Genomic DNA, 24,193 nt, shown 5'->3' on the forward strand with positions numbered 1-24,193 from the left:
ACACGAGCAGGGGGAGTGGGAGAGGGAGAAGCAGGCTCCCCGCAGAGCAGGGAGCCCGATGCGGGACTCGATCCCAGGACCCTGGGATCATGACCTGAGCTGAAGGCAGTCGCTTAACCAACTGAGTCACCCAGGCGCCCGCCAGGGTTCAGTTTTACAAGTTCTGTTGACATGGGACTCAAGGGGAATTAGTGAAGCCACCATGAACAAGAAAAATTTAGTTTCTAGAATCTAGACCAAATGTCACTGACTTGTTGATTATGATCTCATGAAACCTTCTTATCTGTTTCATGAGGGCTACCCCAAGCATTTTTCCGGTTTGGGTCATGATTTTGTTTTGTTATCTGAAGGAAGGATGTTTTCTGGGGAAAATGTTAACTGCTTGGGCCACAGTTTGCCCATTTGAGTTGCATTTTCTTAAATGGCCTCCCCCGTCCCCTTTCTCTGTCACTCTCTGCATCGTCCTTGTGTCCCCCACCTGACATCCCCTTCTCTCTCCTCTTCCCCTTTTATCCCTGTCCCTTAACTGCCTATGGTGGACAGAGATCATGGTGTCTGGAAGTTCCTGGTGTACAGCCCACCCTCGTCATGGCTCCTATTGGTAGCAGCTTCCCACGGTAGCCTGGTTTTCAGGTACAGACCTGAGTCGTTGGGCTCTGGATACCCAGCACCTCGGTGTGTTATTCTCGCCTTTCCGGGACACTGTCCTGCTCGTCATCTCCAGCCCATTCTCTTGCATTCCCAGCGACAACCCTGGTTTCCTGGCCTCTGTCTCTTTGTTCCAGCAAGACACTCTTGAGACACTGGCCACCGTGTGGATAGACAGCAGCCCCACCCACCTCTCCCCAGCCTTGGGCTCGAGGCCAGCACAACTGCAGAGAAATCTCTGGAGGTCAGTGGTTTTCAGGAATGTGTGATTTCCAGGAAGGTGTGTATTCACTGCTTTCTGACCTTAGGCCAACTGCCTTATGGTGTAAGAACAGAGGTCAGAGGCTCTCCAGCGGCCTTGCTAACGTCTGTGGAGGTGAGAAAGCATCCATTGACGCACATTCTCCAGAGCCATTAAGAATGGGTGAAGGGATGAGTGGTGGCGTCTGGTTTGGCTATTTCTGTAACTGTCTGAATCTAGTCTGCTCTTCTTCTCCATGGGGCTCTCCTGGGAGCACCCGTCTAGCCATGCCTCCTTACACAGACTGTTGTAGGACCTCATGGGGATGGTTACATCCCTCCCTACCCCCTATACGGTGCTCCCCTTACGCACACTCATGCATACACACATGCTACACACATGTAACCAGGAGTTGTATGCAGGTTGTAATCACTTGATTAAAAAAAGAACCTTAGCACCGCTCACCAGCCTTGTGATTATTTTACATTTCATCTTTGCTTCTGTGTTGATGCATTGACTACTCAAGCTACCATAGGGGGCTGGCCGTGTATTTTAGTGTAATTATTAGCTATTATCAGCTGTTATCTTTTTCTTCCTACATATTTGTCTTTTGTGTTAATTCTGACTTTAGCTGTCTCCGTTTCACATTCTGTTATTTGTCTTCTGTGGTTACATTGTTTATGTTTTCCTGCTTGCACAGAATCCAGAGAATATAGTAAGGTACGCTAAGAGCTCAGCTCTCAGAAATTGATTTTTCTACTTAGCTTCTTTTGGGTGGGAGACACAGAGACTCACTCAAGTTGCCTCAAGAAAACTTGTGTTTGGAGCAAAGATACACATGGACCAAATCTCAACATTCTCTCTCCCTCTCTTTCTCTCTCCCTGCCTAAAGTGTATCTCTGCCTCTCCCCATGCATTTCCTCCCTTCTCTCTTCGAGCTGGTTTCCTTAGCTCTGCTGCATCATCACTTCAGATGGCTCATGATACAGTGACGCCTCATGGACCCCAACTCTACTTCATGAACTTTCTGTTTCAAATACCACCCCTAACCAACCTGCCTTAATGTGTTCCCCAATTCAAATGCCCCAGAGTTGGGACGGGCTAAGCTCGCCTTATCTTTTTCCCCTGGTCATTGGCCAGTCTATGGTCTAGCTGCCCTTGGGTTAGGCACTCCACTCATCCAATCCATGTAGGGGAGGTCATGGGGCTGGCAGGGGGTGGGACATGATTCAATAGGGCAAAGTATGGCCACCTAAGGAGCAGGGACTGTGGTAAATAGACAGATTCCCTTAAAGGGAGTTATGGACAGGCAGGTACCAATGGATATTGCTAGTACATTGGTTAACTGACAATCTCATCAACTACTGACCCAGAGAGTCAGGAAGTTAAAATAGATGTTATAAATCCCATTCCCTAAAATTCATATTCCTTCCTCACAAGAAATCCCCTCGGCCATTCAGTGAGTATTTGCTTTTTTTTTTTTTTTTCCCCAGACAAAATATGCTTAAATATCTTGGCTTTACATCCACCAGAGATTCTTAGTAGCAAATCTAAGAGGGCAAAGAAGGGCTAATGTGGGCATATACGAATAGCATCGAGAGTCAATACCCAAGAGGCTGACAGCATGACAGAAAATCTATGAAAAGCAGACACAAGAACTCAGAGAGCACAGTAGTCTGGGACCACTTAAAATGTAGGTTAAAACCAGCCCTATGGACTTCACCAGTCCCGAGGGTACTACTGTCTTAGAGCCTCGTTAACTGTAGCTAATGTTCACATGGCAGAACCTTGAGTATATAAGGAAAGGCTAAAGGCTATATTATGTTTAGAATATCCAGCTTAAGAAGGCAAGGGATTACATAATACACTTAAGAAAAATTTCCACACACATTTAAAAATCGGTGTTTAAATGAGTAAGCTCTTGGCTAGTCAAAGCAAGTCATCCTCTAAGTGCTTCAGCCTAGCTGCCACCATAAACGTGTGCTGTTTTCAATGTTGGCCATGGGGAACCAGGATGGTAAAGTGCCCCGGCTCATACAAGCTGCCCAGGAAAGCCGATCCTACTCAGTCCCTCAGAGCCAAGATACGTTAACGGGAGGTGGGGAGGCTTGGCCGTGAAGAGCATGTGCTGCACGGTTCCATCAATCTGGGTTTGGATCCGGGGGCCTTCAACAATCTCTTGACTCGCCTAAGCCTCCATTTCCACATCAGGAAAATGGACACCACAATATATATCACAAAGAATTGAGAGTGTCTAATGTCCTTGGACAATTTTTACCTCATTTGCCATTTTCCATTTTTTAAAAGATTTTATTTATTTATTTGACAGAGAGAGAGAGAGAGACAGTGAGAGGGGGAACTCAAGCAGGGGGGGTGGGAGAGGGAGAAGCAGGCTTCCGCGGAGCAGGGAGCCTGATGCGGGGCTGGATCCCAGGACCCTGGGATCATGACCTGAGCCGAAGGCAGACGCTTAACCAACTGAACCACCCAGGTGTACCAGGCATTTTCCATTTTTATGTAGTCTTCTACATAATGAAAACAATGAAATTTGTTTTTAAAATGTCGATGGCTCTCTCAATTTTTCCTATAGGGCAGTGACTCTTAATAGAAAAAAGACGACAGTAACACCTCATCTTGAATCAGTTCATCAGATTAGCCAAGGGGTCGCACTGTTTTTCTAGAGGACTAGGACAGAACTAGGAAGCCCTAAAGGGGACAGGGGAGGACAGAGGAAACCAAGGGAAGACACAGGGTTGGTTGGTAGGTTTGAACGAGGGGTGAGGGGAGAGTGGGTGTGTTTGAAAGTGAGAAAGGGACCCAGGGAAGCAGACAGAGAGGCACAGAAGGCAAGGCCTAATTATCTCAAAAATATTCCTATGGTTATTGCCTTGGTTAAATTATGATTTTCGTTAAATGTACTCCAAAGGACTATTAGAGAATTCCAGCCGGTGTGACTTTTCCTTTCTGTCACCACTCCTACCCCCCTTGACAGGTGACTTTATTTAAAGTCCAAAAAGCTACCATGATAGATTAAGAGGACTGTGTTGTCTCCAGAATCCTTGAAATCTTGGGTTAAAAAGTCCTTCTGACATGTGGTTTGCCTGCCTGTCCAGAAATTCAATCACTGGAGTCATTTTCCTCAAATAACCATTATTAATTCTTTAAAAAATAAACAAATTTGGCTTCCCAGAATCCCTGATAGATGAGAGAAATTTAGTTGTCAGTCATAAGGTACAGACATCAAATTCATAAACAGAAAGTTGAAAAAGAGAGGGCACCGTGGCTTCATGCTCTTCCCCAGACCTGGTGCAATAATGTGCACTGAACAAACCTCAAAATGACATGTGTACCAAGGCCCCCCTTTCACCATGTGCTTGGCTCATCACACTAAAATGAAAGGTTCTGTGTCTGAACTATTGCATAAAGTTGACAATCTTCAATCACAGATTAGACAGGCCCATCTCATTATGTTAGTCTTAAAAAGTGGTTTAAACATTTTTCTTTTGTAGTAGAGATTTGAGTTTGTTTGTTTTTATTAAAAGCAGCTCTTGGCATCAGTAGATTGCTATTGTTGTTTTATAGCCAAATTCTCAAAAATTATAATAAAAAGATTCCCCCATAGTTGTCTACCAAGCCAATATAACAGAATGTTTGTGAACAGGTGCTGCAAAGTTGTACATCCTTCTGTGTGCACCTGATTAAACAAGAAATAAATCCTTCTGTCTGGGACTAAGTCAGGGGCAACCAGCCTCAACTCTTAACAAAACACATTGGGGAAAGCAAAGAGGCTTCGAACTGTGGGTCAGCCCCAGTCACTGGGTTGCTGGTGTGTTTTGTTGGGAGGGTCTTAAGACTGGATTCCTGCTCACCAAGAAAGAGTTCTGCGATTAATTAGTGATGTCTGCTTGAGGTACAGGAGAGGACAGTGATCGCATGTTTGCCACTCATTTACCATTTTGGCAGAAGATCTTGTACAGCAATTTGGCAGTTTTATTGCAGGAAATATTTTGTATGCAATTGGGGAAGAATTATTGTTCCTCTATATCTTACTACAAAACAATTACTCCAAAGCTCTGTGGCTTAAATCAATGCTTTTATTATACTTACGGATTCTGTGGGTTAGAAACTTGGGAAGGACACAACAGGGACAGCTTGTCTCTGTTCCACAAAGTCTGAGGCCTTCCTTGGGAACATGCAAAGACTGAGGGTGACTCGGTGGCTGAGGGCAGACACCGTCGAAAGCCTTGCTCACTGGCATGTTGGTGATATATGTTGGCTGTCAGTGGGGACCTCACCTCCTCACCTGGGGCTGTTGGCCAGAACATACATATGTGGCCGCTTGGGTTTCCTCACAGCATGGCGGCTAGGTTCCAAGAGGATTAAGAGGACGCTATTTAATGACCTGGCCTCCGAAGTCACATCATGTGACTTGTGCCATCATTATAAACCCTCCCCGCTTCAGCGGGAGGGAACCTGGGCCCCACCTGGCCAGGGGAGGCATGTGAAATCACATACCAAGAAGAGCAGGTAGGATGGGGGACACTGATGTAGCCGTTTTCAGACAATGCAACCTGCGGAAGTGACTTAGTTGGTGGGGGCCAGCTACCGTATCTCAGTACATTTTGTCGTTTTTCTTCTGTTCATGCGATAATGACGTGCTTTGAGTAATAAAAACCTGATTGACTTGTGAAAGACGGCTAACAGGGAGAGATGAAACTTTAAGGGAAACATAAAAATTCTCGAATCGTGGTTTAAACCTGCAGAGTAAACCAATGCTAAGGAAATAGAATTTAGAAGAACATAATTTGCCTTTTTATGCATTTTAATCTTTGCAAACGTGGAGTCTGGATGTTTTCCTAGGTAATATCATAATGTTGGCAGACCACATATATCTGACTTAGGGTTTCTTAATCTCGGCACCATTGACGTTTTTGGCTAGATAATTCTTTGTGGGTGGGGGGAAGGCTGTCCTGTGCATTGGTGGATGTTTCACAGCATCTCGGGCCTTCGTCTCTCCCGCCAATCTCGAACACCAAAAATGTCTCGAAACATAGCCACGTGTTCCCGGGGTGCAAAATTATCCCCAGGTGGGAACCACTGATCTAACTCAAATATATGTTGCTACAAAAATATTCTCCACACCCCATTTCCTGGGCTACTCTAAAAGGTTTGCATAGGCTCATGGTGGAGGAACTGTTGAGGTTCACAATCATTTAGCATGTTCCATTCATTCGAGACATTGACTCTCTCGTAAACTGAGTCTTTTCCCTACTAAAAACATTCATTCTGAAGAACAAAAACCCCTCCTCTACCACTGACACTAGAGGATTAAGTCAGGCAGAATAATTTCAGTGAAAGGAAGCAGGAAGTTCTTAAACGTGGTGGCTCACCCTCCTTGGGAATGAGTGGGTGTGCCTGGGGGATGCTGTGAGCACCAATGTGCATACCCTTCCCCATCACTCACCCTTCACAACCTCCCCCTCCCGCTTCCCAGGGAGAAGGTGTGAGTGGAAAATGAGTCTCTCCTAAGAAGTAGTGTGATTACTTCTTGCATTCACAATTTACTGGGTGGCAGCTGAGAGTGTGCAGTGAGAAGGAGTGAAAACAAGGAACAGTTTCTGCCCTGGGGTGTTACGGCACCCAAGCGAGGAGGCGCAGGATGGAATGCAAAATCACTGCGAGACAGCGGACTAGGTGAAGCTGAAAGCTTTCCCAGAGATTCACCAGTATATAGACACGTTTGCATTTAAGGGTTGGTTGGCATTGGGGGTGATGTGGACAGGCAGTTCTCAACTCACAAGTAAGTTGATTCTGAAAGTAAATTCATTAGAATTTATAACCCCTATCCCATAAAATTCTATAAAATGGAGTTATATATGCTAGTGACGTCCCCAGATCCATTGCCAAAAGCTGACTTACGTCCATCGGTGCCTGCCTGTATTGGATGCTTGGTGCCATGCATGGTGCCAAAGCACTCCCATCACCACTCCTAGACAACGCTGTGTTCAGATTTCCAGCACGGGATGTCAGCAACACATCTCCCTCCAGCTCTTCCTCCATTCAGCTGACTTCTCTCAGCACCTCTAATGAGCCAGGCACGATGTAGGTGCTGGGGTTCAAAGAAAAATGAGTCCCTGCTTTTAAGGAGCTTAACTGCCAACCTGGGCCACCCCCAGCTCCTGTACACACCCATGCACATCAGGAGAGCAAAGACTCCCTTTCCAAGTTGGAGGTGGTGATCTCTATGATGGCCGAGATTGGGGTTCCTGCAGGAGGACAGAGGAGGGGATGGACCTGGGGACTTCTGCTTGTCCTTTCTGTTTTTCATCAGAGCCTCTGACTAGCGCTCCTGTCCTTCCTTATAACCAACTACTGCAGACAGAAGGCACATACAGTTTCTCCCCAGCTGTCTGGTCCCTGAAAAACACAGTCAAATAGTTATGGGAAGTTTGTAAGTAGAAGAATGGATGGAACTCAGGGGCACCTGGGTGGCCCAGTCAGTTAAGCATCTGACACCTGATTTCAGCTTGGGTCATGGTCTCAGGGTCATGGGATTGGGCCCTGCGTTGGGCTCCATGCTGGGTGTGGAGCCTGCTTAAGATTCTCTCTCTCCCTCTCCCTCTGCCCCTCCCCACCCCCTCTCTCTCTAAAGAGAAAAGAAAAAAAGAAAAGAAGAATGGAACCCATTCAGCCAGTAATAGAGTAGAGGGTTCTGATCCTTACCACCCCCATTCCCATCCCCACTGCCCACAGAAAATGTCATTGCAAAGCTGATGCCAGGTCTTTGGGCACCTTATGCAATAGTACCCTCCAAGTCCACTACCAGGTAAGCTATTCCAGAGGTCATGGAAGAGAAAAGTTCACAGATGAAATTAAGATGACCCAATAACACAGTTTATTAAATCCATTTTAAAACGTAAAACAAGAAGCAAGGGGAAAGAAATGAGGCAGGGTAACACACTTAGGGTAGTGTGAAAGTGGTGTGGAAGGACCTCACCATCTGATTCCTGGGTTGTGCGAGCTCCTACTTCTGTCTTTCTCAGCTACATCAGCTTTGCCCAATGATGAGGAGGTTGCGAGAACCAGAGCTGAGGTTTGTGATACTTAATTGTACGTGTCAACTTGGCTAGGCTATGGCACCCAGATATTTGGTCAAACACTATTGTAGCTATTTCTGTGAAGGTATATTTTGGACGGGGCTCACATTTAAATCAGTAGAGTAAGTAAAGCGGATTGAAATCCATTTTCAACCAATCAGTTGAAGGTCTCAAGAAAAAGACTGATCTCCCCCAGAGACAGAGAGGGAATGCTGTCAGCAGATTGCCTTTGGGTTCAAACGGCAACTTTTCCCTGGGTTTCCAGCCTGTTGGCCTACTGGATTTTGGACTGGGCAGCCTCCATAAACACATGTGCTAATTCTTTATTCTACACACACACACACACACACACACACACACACACACACACACACATTCTATTGGTTCTATTTCTTTGGAGAACCTGCCTAGTACAAGGTTGAACGTGGCGCCTCAGCCTGAAGCCAACACACACATGCTCTATCAGACACAGTAGCAAGGATGTCAGATGCAGCTTGCTCATCGGGAGCTCCATGGCCATGGGCTTGATCTTCATTCCTAAGGCAAAACTCACAGGCTGACACAGCACCAGCACACGGGGTCTTCAAATTGGCCAACGCAGGGATGATTTAGCTATCAGCCTGACATGCTTTGTGCTTTATGACTTGGTCTCGTCATCCCTTTTTTTTTTTTTTAAGATTTTATTTATTCATTTGACACAGAGAGACAGCGAGAGAGGGAACACAAGCAGGGGGAGTGGGAGAGGGAGAAGCAGGCTTCCAGCTGAGCAGGGAGCCCGATGCGGGGCTCGATCCCAGGACCCCGAGATTATGACCTGAGCCGAAGAGAGATGCTTAACGACTGAGCCACCCAGGTGCCCCATATGGAATTTTTTTTAAAGATTTTATTTATTTATTTGACAGAGAGAGACACAGCGAGAGAGGGAACACAAGCAGGGGGAGTGGGAGAGGGAGAAGCAGGCCATCCAAGGAGCAGGGAAGCCAGAGCAGGGCTCGATCCCAGGACCCTGGGATCATGACCTGAGCCGAAGAGAGACGCTTAATGACTGAGCCACCCAGGTGCCGCATATGGAATTTTTTTTAAAAGATTTTATTTATTTATTTGACAGAGAGAGACACAGTGAGAGAGAGAGCACAAGCAGGGGGAGTGGGAGTGGGAGAAGCAGGCTTCCCGCTGAGCAGGGAGCCCGATGGGGTGCTCGATCCCAGGACCCTGAGATTATGACCTGAGCCGAAGAGAGACCCTTAACGACTGAGCCACCCAGGTGCCCCATATGGAATTTTTTAAAAAAGATTTTATTTATTTATTTGACAGAGAGAGACACAGTGAGAGAGAAAGCACAAGCAGGGGGAGTGGGAGAGGGAGAAGCAGGCTTCCCGCTGAGCAGGGAGCCCGATGCGTGGCTCGATCCCAGGACCCTGGGATCATGACCTCAGCTGAAGGCAGACGCTTAATGACTGAGCCACCCAGGCGCCCCTCGCCATCCCTTTTTATCTACAGGGAACGCTCTTCTTCATTCCATGTTTATAGGTTACTTACTATCTGCTTTAACACATGAGCTTCGCTCATAGTTTACAAGCTATTTGCTTTCTATCCCTACTTAAGACTCCTTATGAGTGGCAGCCATCCCATTTGTTTTCCTTATCTTCTGTAGCAGGACTGAATGTTATCACATAATACAGCAAAGTGTATTTTTATTTCTGTGGGACTGGAAGGCACTGCCTGGAAGCTAGGGTGCGGGCAGGGGAGCCGCGCGAGGGGCAAACACAGCTCTGCACAAGAATCGCGGTATCCGTCGTGGGCAAGGGACCTGTGCAGATGACTGTGCTTGGAGCAACCATTGCCTCCCTTAATGTAGACCTAGACTGTACCGTTTCTGAGATTTAAAGTGTGTCTTTAGATGTATTTGTGTCTGAATGATGGTGACCCAACAGATGAACAGGAAGAATCCTGGTTCTATAATGGCCATTGGACTGGAGTTTTCAGACCTAGTGGATAGGTAGGGTCCTCCCCCGCCTTCTCTGCCGTGCCCCCCTTATTCCAAGTTCTGGGATGACTGTTGAGGGGCCAAGTACATTGGGCTTTGGGGAAAGTGTCACCAGGAACTACCATGTCCTTCTAGGGAGAAGAGGAGGATGTGTTCTGGGGTGAAACCAGCCCTGTGGATAGGGAAGGGGGCTCCCTAAAGGGGAGGGTGGATATTTGCACCATAGGCCTAGAAGAGGGAGGCACAGAGGTTAAGAGGGCAAGATGAGAAATTCAAGAGTCCATGAAGGGTTTCCTTATGTAGGGTCAAACTTCCCTCCTGCCTAACTCTTAGGGCAGGAGGAGAATCATATGAAATTATTATTTTTTTCCCTCTGATGTTCCAGTTCCCCCTATTTCATCCCCAGCTGTTCAGAGAAGTCAGACACACCGGGGACCGTTGTTGCCGTCATGGTGGGACAGGACGGCAAAGGGAAGGGCAGCCTGCCTCACCATCACCGCCTGGGACTGCCCCTGGGGAGGGAGGGGTGTCCTATCAGGGGGCCTCTGAGTCCAAGAGTGAGAACCAGCTGTGGGGCAAGGAACAAAGGAGAGAACATCCCTGGGGAGAGGGCTGAGAGTGCACAGCGGGACAGCTAGGTCCCTGTGAACGTAACAGGTGCGTGTAGCTCATTGGCAGCCAGCTCTACTAGAAAATTCTAGCTCTTCTGTGGAGAGGTAGGCAATCTTCTTAAACAACCAAACGTCAGATATCAAATATTTGCACACTATCTTGCCATGGCGCATGTTTTTCTACCAGGGAAACTAGTGAAACTCGGTTCTACTCTTTCCACCGTGGCCAGAGGGAGATTCCCCAAAGACAGGGCTTGTTTACTGTTCGCCATCACGACATTTTTGAGCATGTGATGAAAGCTGTGGTCTTCTTCCTAGAAAAATATACGCCAGTTTGCATGGAACCATAGGGGATGGTGGTTGCAGCCCCTCCCCCGGTGGTGGTCTCCCAGTACCTCGGATACAAATCTGTGCCCCACCACCCCCCGCCGCTGGCCCTCCAGGCCACCCCCCCACGCACGGGTCCCAGCCCCTTCTGCTTTCTTTGCCACGCCCCACAGGGACCTCGTACTTTCCCACCTTTGAACTTGGAGTCAGAGGTCCTGAAGTTCCTTTCAGGTGCCCCAGAGACAGGAGCTGGGCCCCCACCGGCCCAAGAATAAAAGACAAAGGCGGCCACAGCCCGTTCTGGAACCCAGTCCCAGTCCCACCCATGGGTCTGGGCGGTGCCCCCTTCTCCCTTGGTGTTGTTTCTTGGCCTCTCTGACTCACATCTGTCCTCGGACTTGCATTTCCTGCTGCTCCCAGACCTCCTCATGGCTCAGGTTCCTGGAAATTCTGGACCCAGAGCCCCATAGAGCAAAGGAGAGTGCTCACCCTCCTCTTCCCTACCGACTCATTAACTAAAAAATGAACCAGGCATCACTCGGTGTCCCTGCGCGTGTAGGTAGGCAGTGGGAATGCAGGGCACCGCACCCAGCTCCTGCCTGGGGAGCTCAGTCTCACACCAAAATGGACACCCTGGGAGCCACGCGGCAGAGAGACCACGGGGCCTGGTGTTTGCAGGAAGGAGGTGCCTTCTGAGTGGAGGTCCGCGAGGGTTCCGAGGAGAAGGTGTGGGTAAGACATGTGAGACCGGAAGAAAGAGAGGGCAGTGGGCCCATCTGGGAAGTGCATGTAGTTCAGGATGGGTGCGCTCCGGGGTCTTGGAGGGACTGCCCAAAACTGAGGAGAGACTGGAGGTACCAGAGCTCAGGAGAAGGGCTGAAGGCCCCCTCGAGACCCCTGCTCTCCTGCTGGAGTTGCCAGTGCTGATGCATGCTGCCACCTCCCCCCCCATCCCCTGGGGCTTGGGGCCCCACTACATGGGCTCTAGGACTTCGTCCTCCCCGCCCCTGCAGACAAACACACAAGTCCTTATTGTTTACGGGGTTGGTGCTTCTTCTTCTTCTTTTTAGCTGCAAATTCTTAAGAGGAGCCAGAAAGGGATAATACAACAACCTGAGGTGTGGGTGGGGCCTGCGGTGGAGTGAGAAGCTTCCAGCACCTTCCATGCAGTCCCTACCCCTAGTCCTGACTCTTGGTCCTAAAAGCTCTTCCTTCTTGGGCACCTGGGTGGCTCAGTTGGTTAAGCGGCTGCCTTCGGCTCAGGTCATGATCCTGGAGTCCCGGGATCGAGTCCCGCATCGGGCTCCCTGCTCAGCAGGGGGTCTGCTTCTCCCTCTGACCCTCTTCCCTCTTGTGCTGTCTCTCACTCTCTCTCTCAAATAAATAAAATCTTTAAAAAATAAATAAATAGGGGCGCCTGGGTGGCTCAGTTGGTTAGGCGACTGCCTTCGGCTCAGGTCATGATCCTGGAGTCCCGGGATCGAGTCCCACATCGGGCTCCCTGCTCGGCAGGGAGTCTGCTTCTCCCTCTGACCCTCCTCCCTCTCATGCTCTCTGTCTCTCATTCTCTCTGTCTCAAATAAATAAATAAAATCTTTTAAAAAAATAAAAATAAAAAGTAATAAAAAATAATAAATAAATAAATAAATAAATAAATAAATAAATAAATAAATAAAAGCTCTTCCTTCTCTTTTATTCCTTGTGGTTGGCTTAATAACCACCCCCAGGCCTCATTCCTGCACAGATTTTAGAGGTGTGACTCACAAAGCTTTTTGACTACTGACCATAGAAAGACATCTTACAGCATGACCCAGCAGACTCGCACAAACACACACATGACCACGCACACGCACTCAAGACAAAATTAATTTCCTGAGAAAAAAAGTATACTTTCTACAAATGACGCCCTTTCTACAAATTTTCTATTGTAGTCTATTTCCTTTTTTTCTCTCTCTTTTTTTTTTTTTGGCATCTGGGGAGGGCTGGTCACAACCCATGGAACTGATTTCCATACCTGCTAATGGGCTGCAACCTGCAGTCTGGAAAACATCACTTAGCGGAAGGACGTGCTGAGACCGTCCCTGACGGCCCGTCTTCCAGCTGAGATGATCCACATGAAGCCCAAAGTCCCTCTTGGCCTCAAGGGTTATTTGGAGTTTTGCGCTGCTTCATGGGCCTTTCTTGGGCAGCTGAGCACCGTTCCCCTTTGGTCATTGCCACAAATAATACGGGTTCTAGAAAAATGTTAGAGCCGAGCGTTGTTCTGGCCATGGTATGCTGGTGAGAGACGGGCACAGGAAACAAGGGGTGGGCTGTGCTGTTCGTGCTTGCGAACAACAACAACGGCAGCAGCAATAATAATAATAGTAATAATACTACCAACATCTATTCAGCTTGACCAGTCACTGACTGTGCCGGGTTTTGTCTTCACTCAGTCCTCACCAAAGCCGAAGTTGGCTGTTATCCCATTTTACAGAGTGTGAAAGGGAGCACAGAGGACCCACCAAGGGGACAGCACTATGAAGGGGCCAAGCTGAGATTAGCCTAGGTCTTCTGGACACCAGAGCCTGGGTCTTGACAAACCCGAGTATTCAGGGTATGACCACTGATATAAAGGTACTTGGGGGACCTGCCACTTCTAATTTTGTGCAGAGCATTATCTTGGTCCCCTTGGGCTGCTGTTGGTTTATTCATCGTGACAAATGCACTCCTGTAAGATGTTAATAATAGAGGCAGCTGGGTGTGGGAAAGATGGGAACTCTGTAATATCTTCACTACTTTTCTGTAAACCTAAGTTTATTGTAAAATTTAAGCCTTTATGAAAAAGAGGGAGGGCGCTGCTGCCGAGCTATGTCTAAGTCCCTTCCTGACCAAGGCTGGCATTCCCTGAGCAGCGTGTACAGGTGGCCTGGGACGGGGCTGGGTGAGAGAGGCAGCTTCCAGGGTTTCTGAGCAGGGAATCCAGTGGTGTGAGCAGCACCTGAGTGCCCAGGAACTGCAGTGGAACGTGATTTCGACTTGATCTTGTGTCCTGCCCTTGGTGTCTAAGCAGAAAAGAGGCTACCCTCAAGCATCGAGTCTGAGCATTCTAGAATCATAGATGTGACACACACTTTCATCTCCTTCCTCTTTTCCTGCCACCGAACACCAACCAGACCTCAGAAACAACTTGTCAACACTGAGCTCAGGGTCCCCATTCCCTAGCCCCTGCACCTGCTCCTTGTCCTGTGTCCTGGGAAGGGCACTCCTTTCGCCACTCTCTTGTGCAGGGGGTGGGCAGCGAGTCGTCCTAGACATCTTTCCCTTTCCCACCCCCCGCACTCAGTCATGATATCCTGGGCCACCTGTGGCTGGTGTTGCTGGTACCCTCACACCCTCTTCGCCCTCACTCTGCAGTCTCAGCTCAGCCTTGCCCTCCATGCTCCTGTCATTACAACTGGCCAGGGTCCAGGTGCTAAGCTTTCCAACAAATTACGATGAAATCTTACAGGCAGACCAAAAGGTGCAGCTAATAATGTAATGATCCCACCACCAAGCGCAAGAAACAAAACCTTACTGACAGAAGTAAAGCAGTCTGCGTACCATGTCTGACTCGCTCCCTGCCCGCCAACCTCTTTCCTGTTCTCATAGGTCTTATCTTTTCCCTTCTCTGTGTGGCGTCCTCTGACCATCCAGTTTAACACAGCAACCCACCCCCTGCCTCCCCAGTAGCCTTGATCTCTTTTACTTATGCCTTTTAAAAATGCTCTTTTGTCCTTTTCTAACATGCTATAAAGTTATTTGTATAAACTAATATCTGTTTTGGTCTGTGTGGGCTGCCAAAACATAATGGCACAGACTCATGGCTGAGACAATAGATGCTTATTTTCTCACAGTTCTGGAGGCTAGAGGTTCAAGATCGAGGTGTCACCCTGTTCAGTTCCTCCTGAGGCCTCTGTCCTTGGCTTGCAAATGGTGCCCCTCTCTGTGTCATGACCTGATCTTTCCTCTGTGCCCACCCATCCCTGGTGTCTCTTGCATGTCCAGATTTCCTCTTCTGGTAGGGACGCTGGTCAGGTTGGACGAGGGCCCCCTCCCCTCATTTTTACATGATCACCTCTCTAAAGACCTTGTTGCCAAATACGGTCCTCTCCTAGGGTACTGGGGTTTGGGATTTTCACATGTGAATTTAGGGAGGAACACAGTTCAGCCCCTAACAATATCTGTTGTGTGTTTCTGCCTACCTTCACTGCGGTGTATGCCCAATATTGTTTTTGTCTGTTTTATTCACTGGTGAATCCCTAGAACGGCCCTTAGCACATAGTAGGCACCTGATAAATATTTGTTGAATTGGATTTTCACCTCGTCTGGGATGTCCAGGACAATACGTTCTTTAATTCGTTTTCAGTTTATTCTTCCATTGTTTCCTTTGAAAAAATAAGCACAGATAGAAATAGTCATATTCCTATCTTTCTTATGCAAACCGTAGCATACTGTACACATTTTTCTTGTCTTTGCTTTGTTCGCCTAACAATAGATCCTGGAGATCATCCAAAGAAGTCTGTAGCAATCCTTCCTTCTTCCTGCCCAGTACTCTTTTATATAGAGGTACTATAGTTATTCAACCAGGCCTCTATTGATTGACACTGACTGGGTGTTCCCCCAGTCTTTTGCTTTTACAAAGAGTACTACAAAGAATAGTTTTGAACATACAGCATTTCGGATTTTTGCCAGTGTATCTTTAGGATAGATTCCCAAAAGTGGAATTATTGGGTCAAAAGGAATGCACATGTAATCTTGCTAGACCTGCCAAATTCCCATCTATGAGAGTTATTTCATTTCGCATTCTCCCAAGCCATGTATGAGAGATCCTATTTCCCTACAGCCTTGACATCAGGATATGTTGTTCCACTTTTGGATTTTTGTCTATCTTGAGAGGTGATAAATAGTAACTCAGTGAGACTTTGCATGTCTCTTATTATAATGAGGTCCAGCATCTTTTCATACATTTCAGTGTCACTTACATTTCTTATTCTGTGAACTGTCTGTTGACATCTTTCTGTACTAAAATTGGTGAGCCACTGCCCTGGTGAATACAAGTACAGCATGGAACACAGACAGGCCTTATCCTTGAAGGAATTTCTAGGGGCTTACCCAAATGGCACCCAAAATGACAACAGTAAAACAGCACAGTTCAAATTTTAAAGTCTTTGACATGGACTCAATGTTTTGGGAGCTCAGAGAATAGAGAAAACTGCAAAGTAATTAGGGAAGGCTTCACAGAGGAGGAGGAGTTTGAGCTGGAATTTGAAAGATATCTGGGATGGCATAAGCAGAGGAGAGGGGAGTAGGGGGACATGCCCAAAATAGATTGAGAGCAAAGAATATATGTATGTTGTGAGAGGACACACAGTATGCTTGGCTGTTTGGATTGTGGGCACTGGAATCAACTGCTTGGGTTCTAATCACAGCCTCACCATTTATTAGTGGTTTCAGATTCTTCATTTGTAAAATGGGGTAATAATAACGTCGACTTCAAGAGGTTATTATGAGGCTTAAATGATATACTGCTTAGCACAACTAATGTGCAATAAATACTAGTTGTTATTACAAAGCACAGAGGACCACCTGACTAAAGTCAAATGTTCTATTTGGAATCATGGGAAGTTTAGTGGAAAAATATACACGAGATAGGTAATAGAGGACATCAAACTCTGTGCTTAGGAGGTTGGCTTTAATCTAAAAGGTGAGAGAGGTATTAAAGGGACCTCTTAAAGCAAGAGAATGACAAAGCAAAAGCTTCTTTCATTCTGCGTATAACCACAACTTTGAACAGGGAGGACTCTTGAAGTGCTATCAGAAAGAGACTATTTTGGACTTCGTCAGTGTCTTAAAAATGGGGCAAGTTCTTCCCTTGCTCACCCTTAGAGTCTCTTTAAATAATAATCACAGTTTTAATTCAATAATTAATAGTGTGCAGGACCATGTACTAATCAAAATTTCAAAGCTGATCCTCCTCCTATTTCCCAGCTAGGTCCTTCTGCACAAAGGAGGAGAAGGGGTGGGTTCTCTCCCATGCTCACCGACTGCTTCTGCCTCTCCTCACCCTTTCCACTAAGTGATTTCTGGACTTCCTATATTGGAAGGGGAATAGGAGATGACAGCTAGAGAAAGCAGGAAAGTTCTTATTCGACAGTACTATCCTAATAGGGCTTCACTATTTAGGGACCCATTTTAAGGCTCTTTCCTGGGCCTTTTTGTGGATTCTTGGAAGGCTTCACTGGGAAATTTCAACAGCATTTCCTGTGACACAGGTGGTGCATTTTCCTCCAAATGACACCCTCCTCAGCCCCAGTTTCCTGGCAACCCTCTCTCCACAGACCTCCAGGTGGTCTTCTCGGGCAGAACTCAAAATGGCTCCATGCCAGCCATCATCCCCACATGAGCCACATGAGTTCCATGAGAAATATCCTCACCTTTGTTGCCCCTACACACTCTGTATGGGAGGCTGCCAGTTTAGCTTCTGCTTCTCCACCTTGGCCATCAGAACAACTTTACCTTTTAGATTTTCCAGACAGGGGTCAGACACCAGTCTCCGATGCCCACCTAACTCTGGTGTCACACATCAAGCTCACCAAATGATACCCTGAAGCCCTTTTCCCCTGACTTGTGGTAAAAGGGGAGCATCCCGCCCCCAACCCTTGGGAGGCATGGGATTCACAGCCAGGTCACACATTGTCCTTCACACAAATCTCTTAATCTCCATCCTCAACTCATATTAGAGATGGGGACAAAAGAGTTTAAGGATCATCTTGGCTGCTAACTCTGAAATTTTTGCATGGTGGTGTTTTTAAGAGATAGCACCTATTATCTTCTTGCCTTAGCAAAACTGAGATAGAAGAATCTAATTTTGGCACCTATTACGTATATTTTCCCAGGACAATGCCTACGTCTTGTTGGTTGATAACTGGTGCATTAGGGAGATGGCTCTGGCTGAAGTTTGCATGATAGACTGGTATGAGGAAGACTAGTTTGAATCTGCAGGGATCCAGGAATAAGGAAACAAATGTTAGTAAGTTAGGGACATTTAGCTCAGGGAAAAGAATACTTAGAAGGGCATAGTTATTCTCCTCAACGTACGGTATAGAAAAGGACTGTCATATAGGAAAGAGGAAAGACTTGGTTCATTTTGTTGAAGGAGAATTGGGAGAAAAGAATAAATTCATAGGGAAACAAATTTGGACTTTGTACAAGACTTTTCAAATATCAGTGGCATGATAGCCTGTCCCTGCAGTGAGTTCCCAGTATTAGGAGTGTGCAAGCAGATATATGATTCTGTCCACCCATACTTCCTCACCTCATGAAATGACATCACTGTCCACCCATTGCTTGAGCCCAAACCTTGGGAGTCAGCCTTGATTCTTCCCTTCCCTTTATCCCCACATCCAGTCCATCCACAAATCCTACCATTTCTATCTCTGAAGTATTTTTAACACATCTTTGTCCACTTGTCTCCACATGCACTGCTTTCACCCAGCCCAGGCCACTATCATCTGTCAGGGGGACTCCTTTGACTGCCTCCTAACTGCCCTTCCTCTTATGAGCCTTACAACCCATTCTCCATACAGTAAGTAAAGTAGCCAGAAGGATCCTCTAAAAAAGCAAAACAGGACATCATGCCTTGCTTAAAACCCTGCTATGGCTTCACCTCAAACTTAGAATGAAGCTCTAGCTCCTCAGCCTGACCTAAAATGCCCACATTGCCTGACCATGGCCCCCCTTCCAGACTCATATGGTTCTCCTCTTAGGTGCCTGCACTAAGCCACACCAGTCTTTTTTTTTTTTTTTTTAAAGATTTTCTTTCTTTCTTTCTTTCTTTCTTTCTTTCTTTCTTTCTTTCTTTCTTTCTTCCTTTCTTATTAGAGAGAGAGAGAGAGAGAGAGAGCACAAGCAGGAGGAGGGCAGGCAGAGGGAGAAGCAGGCTCCACACTGAGTAGGGAGCCGGATGCGGGGCTCGATCCCAGGACCCTGAGATCATGACCTGAGCCGAAGGCAGACGCTTAACCGACTGAGCCATCCAGGCCTCCCAAGCCATACCAGTCTTTTCGTGGTTTCCTAAAAAAGCCAGGTTTATTCCCAAGGGCCTTCACACTGGATGTGTCCTGCCTGGTACCTCTAGAACCATGACTGTCTCCTTCTGTTCATCTGGGTCTGAACTGAAATGTCACTGTTTTGGAAAAGATTTCCTGATCACCCAATTTAAAGAAGAATTCCGTCCTACCTCCTCCACCATCACTTTCTGTCATGTTACAGCCTGGGCTGTTTTCTCTCTACCAGTTATCACTATCCTAAATCATTACCTGTTTGCAGTCGATCTGCCTGACTACAGTATGAACTTTATGAGCGCAGGGACCTTGCCTTCTTTATCCAATGCTATATTCCCAGTATACATAATAGGTATTCAGTAAATACCTGCTGAATGAATGAGTGATTGAATAGTCTTGGCCAGAGACATTAGAGAAGATTCCAGTTATAGGAGAAAGCGGAGGCTTAGACCTCTAGGGTCACTTCAGTCTGTGTCTTCAGCAGGTGAGTCAATAGGAATGAAGAAGAAGGAATACATCTACAGCACGCTTGAAAGACAAAACTGATGAGACACATTGTGTGGGGAGGACAAGGGTAGGGCACAGTGAACATTAGCTTCACAGTCGGGGGCATGGTGGACTCAAGAATAGTAATGCTGCTAGAAGTTGGGAAACTGAAAAGGGATTTTTAAAAAAAGTTATGATAAAATACATGTACCATTTAGTTTTTACATTTTAACTCTTGGAAAGTGTATAGTTCAGTGGATTAAGTACATTCAGGTTGTTGGGTGACCATCCTTCCACAGAACCCCTCCCACCTTGCAAAACGGAAAACCTGTACCATTTAACACTAACTCCCAGTTCCCTCCTTCCCACAGCTCCTGGGAACCACCATCCTACTCTCTGGTCTCTATGACTTTGACTACTCTACATACCTCACAACGGTGGAATCATACAATATTTGTCTTTTTATGACAGGCTCATTTCACTTAGCATAAGGTCCTCCAGATTCATCCATGTTGTAGCAGGTGTCAGAATTTCCTTCCCTCTTAAGGCCAAATGATATTCCATTGTGTGCATAGACCACATTTTATTTATCTATTCATTCATCAAGTTGCTTCCTTGTTTGGCTATTGTGAGCAACATTGCTGTGAACATGGGTCTACAAGTATTTCTTTGAGTCCCTGCTTTCAATTCTTTGAGGTATGCACCCAGAAGTGGGATTGCTGGATCATATGGTAATTCTATTTTTAATTTTTTGAGGAACCTGTGAAGGAATTTTTGCAGGAAAAGTTTTGAGGTTGTTTTGGACATGCTGATTTTCAGTTGGAAATATGACAACAGAGTCTGGGGGAGAGAAGCCTGGCTGAAAGTTATGTTTGGGAATCATATACCAAGGGTTGATCATTAAGCTGGGAGGCCAAGTTTATTTGGAATAGTTGATGTCAGGAAAGCAGGTGAGCTTCCTGAGGGGGTGAGGAGGCCAAGCAGTGAGCAGAGCCGAGTGTCAGGCAGTGCCCACGATGAGGGACCAAGACACGGAAAAAGAGCCACAGAGAAGGTAAAGATTATGGTGACTAGAGAGGTAGGAGGAGCGTCATGGGAGATCAGGTTCCAGCAAATGAAGAACAAGACTTTTAAATGAGAGGTGGAGACAGAAGACGGAAGCATCGTTCACACACAATCTATGACAAGAATAGGATGAGAATCCTAGGGGACCTCTCAGGGCAATTTCGATAACATGATAGCATCGAATCCTCTGGTGAGAGACTAGGGAATGAGTGGCGACAGTGTAGGCGAGCAGGTGGTGAAGGTGTGGTGCACTTACAGATGCAGACAGGAGCAGAGCCAGGCACACGGCTCCAACAGCCATGTCACGAGGCCTCTTGTGGCGCAAAAAGTGGAAATTCGTGCATTTTAAGGGGAGCAAGGAAGGAGAGTAGGGTTCAGCGGGAGAGACTGTAGGAATGCTAAAGGATGGGGTGCAGAACTTAGGTGCTGGAGCTTCCTTTCCAAAAGGAGAAGGGTTTCCCACCAGAGCCGGGCCACCCGTGCTGCCAAGATCCTGGTTCTTGTCCCAAGGTGGGGCTCTCTTGTTCTTCTCACAGGTTCCAAACCTTCTCTTCGCTCTCCGGATCGCCTTCCCCTGCCACGCTGCGGTCTTGGCACATGACCGTGCTTCTTACTTCACCGGAGAGTATGAAAGCCTCAGACCCTTCCCCTCAGATCATTCTCTCGGCTTCCACGAACCATCTTTACCCATGGCCTCCGCGGACGGGGGCCCTGTCACCTGTCTCCCCCACCCCTTTTCACAGCACCGTTGTTCCTGCCTCTGTAACTGTCTTCATTCAAGGCCACCAACCTCCTCAGTGGCAAGATGGAATAGGAATCAGGTACTACATTAACAAACCAAAAATAAGATAAATCTCACCATCTCCCCCTAAAACCCAGTCTTTAAAACCTTAAATCAGACCATATAATTTTCTTGCCTGGAACACCCCACAGCTTCCATCTAGACTGGAGGGTGGGAGCCTCATCATACCTAGGGAGCCCCACAGCCTGGGGCCCAGGCTACATCTCCGACCTTACCACCCTCCCCCCCACACACACACTGGGCATGCTCCTGCCACACCAGACTTCCTGCTGCTCTTCCAACTCATCAAGCTTGTTCCAGCCCGAGGCCTTAGCACTTCAAGTTTCCTCTGCTTGGGGTGCGGATGCCCACATCTCTCCTTTCATATCTCTGCTCATATGTCCCCTCCTCAGTGGGGCAGGCCCAGGGATAATAATTTACAGGGCCCAGTACACCATGAAAGTAGGGCAGGGCCCCTCGATCAAAAAGCAGGAAGAAAAGCTTTTTCCTTTCTTTTGTGGTCTTTCTCAATCTGTCAAGGTGTTTTACTTGCCATGTAATGTCTTCATGCTCCTCTGGGTGCAAGGATACTTATGGGCTCATGGGCTAAGTGCAGACCTTCATAGGGGCCCCTACCCTGTGCCTGCCCTGATTCCCCCTGTGCCCAAGCCTTGCTCCCACTCTTGCTAGGGGCCTGGGGAGCAGACAGCCAAGAAGCTAACGGAGGTGGCAGGAGCGGGGAGCTAAGGCTCCAAGCCCTAGACACAGGCTCCATTGTCCCATCAGATTGCACTTACAAGTTATGAACGCAAATCTAACGTTATTAAAAGATGCAAGATGGCCGCTGCGGGGGATTAAAGCCCAGGCATAGAGTCCCCTCTGAGGGCGGGCTTTTGCCACTGCCCCAGGCATGCACTCAGGAAGCCGGCCCTGCAGAGGGGACTTTCTCCACCACTATATCCTGCCACGTTCGTTCCCTTTGTTCTCCTTCCTGGCTTTCTCCATTCCCTGAATCCACTCCAGTTTCTTAGAACTACCTGGAGTTCTATTTGTTTATCATCTCTCTCTCCTACTCGAATGCAAAACTCCAGGAGGTCAAGGACCCTGTCTGCTCGGCATGTAGTAGATGCTCATTAAATAGTTATTGGAGGAATGAATGAGAAGTTCCCAGATTCAACTCGCATGTGTGCCCTACTTTCAGCCACATGTGGCATTGCCTCATAAAACCGTAATGCCTTTTTCATAACGTTCACGATGGCACCTTTCGCTGTACTTGAGCTAGAGGAGGACGATTTTTAATTTTTCACATCTCAGATGTGTTGCGTCTTTGCCAAGTCCTCATTTTCATCTTTCAAAGGAAAGATTAGAAACTGAAGTACTTCTCCGGGTGAGGAAAGAATGCCAAGGATGGCCATATTATTTTCTGTTTATTAAGCATCAACGATGCTTCAGAAGGACTGGCCGGGAAGAACAGTTCTCTCTCTCTTGCTCTTTGTCCGTGGCAGTGGCTGTTCCTTTTGCTCTCTCCCACACTGAGCCAGGGGTTCAGGGTCAGGCTCAGGGAGACTCATCCTGCAGGAATCCATCCACAGTCTCGCAGCACACAACATCTACAGTCTGCCCAGGATCAGAACTATTCATTCATGTTTTGGGCTCCGTGCTCTATTGGGAGCTTTTGGAGAACAAGACCAGACTACCTCCCCCTTCCCGACATGCCCCCTTCCTCACTTAGTGAACTCCCTTGGTTCTCAGCGTAAACATCACTTCTTTAGGGAAACCTGCTTCAAGCACTCAGACCAGACCCTCCTCATAGGTCCTCCTAGCACCTGTCCAGCTCCATCGATTTCCACAATTTCCGTGAATCACTTCATTGTGTGATGATGTGTTTAATGACTGTCTCCCTTACGAGGCTAGAAGCTCTATGCGAGAAAGTGCTATAGAAGGAACGCTGTGGTCCCTCAAAGTTCGTTTGTTGAAAGTCTAACCCCCAATGTGATGGTGAAGGTGGTGATGAGGTCATGAGGGTGGAGCCCTCATGAATAAGATTGGTGCCCTTACTAAAGAGACCCCAGAGAGCTCCCTCATCCCTTCTGCCATGTGAGGGTACAAAGAGAACACAGATGTCTATGAACCAGGAAGCTCGCTCTCACCAGACACTGAATCTTCAACCTCCAGAATTAGGAGAAATAAATTTCTGTTGACTCTAAGCCACCCAATCTATGGTAGTTTTGTTACAGCAGCCTGAATGGACTGAGACAGAAGGGGATTGTCTTACTCATCGCTGTGACCCCAGCACCTAGCCTACAGCCTGGCCAAGAGCAGGCACTCAGTAAGCATTTGATAAATGAACACGGATCCCACAGTGCCTTGAGATGGCATTTGACAGAAGCTGTACAGATGTCTGTTGAATTATACTGGAAAAATATATTTTATCTCACCGCTTATGACTTGCTTAGGATGAGCCATTTTCCCTTATAATCAAGAGAAAAGACAGATTAGATCATTGAGCCATTTCCCAAAGACTGGTCTCTCCTAACCAGAAGACCAGGCTGTTAAGCCACGTGGAGGGAATAAATGAGCAACTCCTTGGAAACACACAGTCCCCAGGGCTGACTCAGGTGAGGGCATTTTTCCTTCTCTTAGTCTCCCTATCACCAGCTCTCCCTTTTCTGCTTCCGGGCACAGCCGCTTGCGTACTGTGCTTAAGCCTATTAGCTAAGGCCCAGTGTTGTGTCCCTCAATATTGTTATGTTAGCTTTGGCAACTGTTTGATACTAAAAGTAATTATAGGCAGACTTCTGAGACAAAAACCTAATTCCTCCATGATTTCTCTACCAGAATAAAGACTTTAGAGGTAAGGATTCAA

General features: G+C 47.1%; 1 pseudogene; it reads left to right on the forward strand.

Annotated features, from left to right (window-relative positions):
- The window catches only part of LOC135363149 (histo-blood group ABO system transferase 2-like), a 115,249-nt pseudogene that overhangs the window by 30,847 nt on the left and 60,209 nt on the right, over positions 1–24,193 (forward strand).

The sequence above is a fragment of the Mirounga angustirostris genome, unplaced genomic scaffold (genome assembly GCF_029215605.1).
Source record: "Mirounga angustirostris isolate CCGP_5_RB_7025 unplaced genomic scaffold, mMirAng1.0.hap1 SCAF_34, whole genome shotgun sequence".
NCBI lineage: Eukaryota > Metazoa > Chordata > Mammalia > Carnivora > Phocidae > Mirounga > Mirounga angustirostris.